Source organism: Aristolochia californica, unplaced genomic scaffold, assembly GCF_029961685.1.
Source record: "Aristolochia californica isolate CCGP_79_NKW_82.1479 unplaced genomic scaffold, dmAriCali1.0.hap1 SCAF_216, whole genome shotgun sequence".
NCBI lineage: Eukaryota > Viridiplantae > Streptophyta > Magnoliopsida > Piperales > Aristolochiaceae > Aristolochia > Aristolochia californica.
In genome coordinates this window covers 5,001-10,000 of record NW_027181900.1, presented here as the reverse complement: position 1 = coordinate 10,000, position 5,000 = coordinate 5,001, and positions in this window count along the sequence as shown.

Here is a 5,000-nt window from a genome sequence, read left to right as displayed (position 1 = left end):
TATCGATATCATCAATAAGATAACCTTTAGGCTTGTCATCCAGGAACTTATTCGGAAATACCGTAATGAAAGGAACATAGGAGTTTGTCGCTAGGTATTTGACCAAATATGATCGTCCAGTTCCTATAGAACCTATCACTAAAATACCCCTAGAAGGGGATAGAGCTAAGCGGAGCGAAAAGGGTTTTCCATGAGATGGGAAATTAAAACTATTAGCCCCACACGAGGTTTGTGAATAAGTGATTGTCTGATAATGAGCAAGGAATATCCGTCTTTCTGCTAAACAGGATCTATTGAACTCATAATTCATTAGACACTTTTTATGAATGTCAACTAAGTATCGTAAGTAAATTGATCCCGGTTGTTCAATCATTTCATAACCAGAGTCATTCTTTGATAAATGATCACTATGAGTCAGACTCAATAGAATTTGATCAATCCTTTTTTCTGTCGTTAAGGTGGAGAACTGAACCAAGAATTCTCTTTCTTCATCATCAATCGAATCACTGTTCGCGACCCAGGATTCTATTTTATCATCAATCCAATCACCGTTCACGTTTTTTCTTTTTCTTATCAATGAATAGATCTCTTTACTTGTACGACTTAGATGTCTCGTATTTCTCGAAAAAGTGATTCGATTGATGGGATTTGGTATGATACTTATGAGATCGATGATATCAATGAGATTAATATTCAAATATTTCTTCTTAGAACGTATTGATTTGACCCCATAAGCGGGACCACCACCCAATAGCATGTTGCCGCCAGAAGCAGAACCCCGTATTTCTCCCAGAGAATCTCCTAATTGTTCCAGAGCAACTAGAAAGAGATTCTTTAACCAGAAAGAATTCTGTTCAGATGTAGGATACCTATCCAGAAGTTTTCGCAACTCAATCGTGTATGATGGAATCATCAAAGATTTGATCTTTTCTAACTCTGTCTGTAACTCACTAGAGGCTCGGGAAACAAAGAGAAGATGTGTACGAACGAGATATCCAGCAACAAGAAGAAGGAAAAGGATTGAGTAGAGGAACTCCCGAGCATTTGGTGATCTCAGATGTCTCCATATCAATAGAACGGGTGACTCATTATTTCGATGAATCATTTCTTCGGACAGAAGAAGATTCTGTAAACACTTACTCGGCATCTCACTTATCAGATTCCATTGTGGAAGAATCGCCAACCATTTTTTCTGAGGAATTGGCCATGATATATCTGATCCATGCATAATATCAGATACAAATTTTTGACTGCTACTTAGTATCGGCAATGGGTCTGAAAAAGTATCTAAAAGGGTGAAATTTAGATATTTGCACCCTGTCGAAGTAAGGAACCATGGCATATAGGTTTGGAACAGATTCCATTTTGAGAGATTTGAAAAAGCACTATCTCGTTGAAAGGTTCTATACATCTGCCGTTTCTCAACGCATTTCTTTAGACAAAGACTCCGTTTTTTCCTCTTTCCGGGTGGTAAATATTTCTCAGAACATGGAGTGTGAATCAAACCCATGTTTGAATTGAAACTGAGATACTGATGCAAGTTCTTCCCTTCTGAATCAGATAGATTCATATCTGAAAGAGGCTGACAATAAGTTCTTTCAAAATTGACTATTTGTTCCTCTGTTAGAGGTGTTCCAGAAATGTCTGCGATCGAGTAAATAGCTCTACGAACGAATGGATCGGATCGAATTGGAAAATGGAAAGATTTGTACAAGTTATACGTTTCGTCACCACTTTGTGGAAAATCGTTAGGTATGAATATGTCAGATACCTGTGACTCGATTGGTGAAATAGTATCTCTCTCCAAAAAAAACATGTTTTTTTTACTGACGCACGAAGAAAATATTTTGTTGCGAATGAACAAGATATTGAGGAATTGTCCATATGTAAGATCATAATTATTGGTACGGGTCTTTTCCACATCAAAAGGGAATCTTTTGTTACAATAGAACCAGAGGTGATGTGGATTATTCAAGAATCGAAGTCGATTTGCTTTATAAAAAGAAGATATCAATGAACTTCTATGAAATGGTTTCACGGGATTCAGCCAATTGTCTCGATCGTGGGATATCATTGAGAAATAGGAATCCGTGTTATCAAAGGATTTCCTGCGATTCTTTCTAGTATGGAATGAGTCAATCATCCACTTTGGTATCTTATTGAACAAAAAGGGTGATATTGTTCCTCCATTGATCAATAATTTCGATCTTTGGGAAGTATCATGATCATCCAATAAGAAGGGTTTCAATTTATTCAAATGAACGATTTGAACACCTATTGATTCTAACAACTGATTGCAGAGTTGATCATTCGGACCTTTCAATTCATAGATGTGGATCTCGGACCTATGAATGGGGGTATTCCCGATACTCACAAAGAAAAAAGGAAGTGACTTAGACAAAAAGAGAAGTGACTTGGACAAAAGGAGAAGTGACTTGGACAAAAAGAAACGAAGTGACTTAGACAAATCTTGTTTGTCGATAACCTCGGACCAATCAATCGAATATTGATTAATACGTAATCGATCGAACACTACTTGAAAACGGTGTTTCTGTTCAGAAAAGAAATGTTCCAAATGTTCCTGGAAATTCTTGCTCCCATTGGACCATTTGTATCTATATGCATCAGGATCCCGATTCATGGATCTCTCGGTTCGAGAAATAAGAGGATCGAACCATTTCTTCTGACTCTTTTTCAAATTCGATAAATGTTGGTTGATCGTATATTTTATTATAGTTAGATGATTCAGAGGATCATTTCCTATTTGATCCCTTTGAATTCCATATTCGAAGTTGCGATCGGATCGATTCATTAAAAAGAATCGATTCGATACATTTCTTATGTACCCATAGGTGCTATATTGGATTTGAATCAGATTTCGGATCAATCTATATTGATTGACCGCCTCCATTATGTTGTTGCTAGCAAATACCACTATTTTTGGTTTTGGATCATCTTCCAAATCATTCCCGCAGGAGATCCGGACCGATTTTTTTCTGATCCTTCGATAAAAAGATTCATTCTCTTCATAAAAAATAGGAGGTAGAACCACTAAAGATTTCCTTTTCGACTCATCCCTGGAGTTGAATACCTCATTCAAGAATTTTTTTTGATCCAATCCGTAGGAATCAATAGAAAAGGAAAATCCCTTATGATACACCAGATCCGGCTCGGTTATTGATAGAGTGAATAGATCTGCCATTTCTTGAAATCTCTCTTCTGATTCAAAATCGTGGTGTAACGTGTATCCCCCTTTGTTCCGGTCATGGAATAGATGAAATAAATCAAAAAATGGATTTTTGTTCAAGAATGAAATCTTATTGGAACTGTCCATATCCGGTTCATCCCTCGGAACCATATCACATCCCGGATCTGATGAAATAGGATGAATTGAGACGGTATTTTGTAAATACGTAATTATCTTGAATATATCAACCATTTCTTTATTTTCCGATCGCCTGGAAGGGACAAAAGAAACATCTTGTTGTTTCTTCAACAATTTCTGATCTCTAGTGGACCTCTCCGTAGGATTCGAACCCAGATGAAGTTCTGACCATCTGTCAGAGAAAAAAGAACGAATTGATCTTGTAGGATTCCCAAGAAATTCTTCGATTTCTTCCGGAAGCAGATGATTATTCATCTGCTTCTCACGTTCCGTGAATAGCCGGGACATTGAGGAATATTCAGAAAGGCATTTCGGGAATCGATCTGATTCTATCTCTGTTCGTTCCGTTTGAAGAAAGGAAGGATCCCAAAGAATCGATCTTTCTTTTAGTTGCGGAATCTCTGTTTGATTGATCAATGTGTGATATTCCGAATCCTCATTCCTAATGGAATCGAAATGATCTCTGGATTGATCAGAAGATCCTTTCCATTGGCTAGAATCCGTTACTTGAACGAAAATAGATCTTGTGGAATCATATTGAATATTTGACGATACATTCCGTACCTTGCTAAAAAACCGATCCTTGTTTACCAACCACGCATTGTCTAACCAAATCCAATTTTCTCTCGATACGTTCCTCAAAAAATCCGATTCGTGCTGATTCTTCCCCCAACTAACGAAGAGATCTTGGCGGAATTGCCACATATGATATTGAGCACAATTTTGCAAAGAAATACCCCCCTTGTTTCTCGAGAAGAGATGGGAAAGATGCTCAATATCATTTGATTGAATAGTTGCCTCAGCTCCTTGTTGTTTGAAGAAACCCTCCACTTCAATTGGTCTTTTTTCACGAAAAGCAGACATGAGATAACAAATCAAGTGTTTCACTAAGATTTCGAAGAGCTGTCCCGAATTCAAGTTGATTATGTTTCGCTTCTTCCTCGGAGAAAGACGATCAAAGAATTCCCAATCATGGTCCTTGCGGATCGGATCATCCGTATAGGATACAAAAAGAAACTCCAGATATTTGATATCTTTCTCTTTGAATGAGATCTCAATTCCAGCTATGGTTTCATTAGCTATCTTACAACTAGAATCCCTCTTTTTTCCGATCCGGTTCCTCCACCACCGCGAACCCCAGTCAGGCATGATACACTTTTTAGTTATTGGGAGAACCCAAGTACTCTCTTTCGAATCCATGAAACAACTCTCAGGGATCTTTTTCCCTTTTGGAAGATACAGGAGCGAAACAATCAACCTATTGATATTGGAAGACCAAAAAGATTCTTCCAACGTATCATTTCTGGGTCCAATGGAATTCATAGGTATAGGAAGAAGCCCCATCAAATAGAGATTTTTTCTTTCGACCATATTTCGATTGTTAATACAATATATAAGGACCGCTACTACAAGCAGTACTACACCTTTGATCGTGAAATATCGATTGCTTGTTGAACCCTGTGAATCACGCGAAAGTGAAAGTAGGATACTCCAAATTCGGGGGTCAAAGAGTTTCATAAAACGTTCTTGGTGGAAAAAAATGTGAGTGAAAGATCCCGCTGAATCGAATTGGGTCCATGAATCTAAGAAATAGTGGGAATTCTTGATCTCTCTC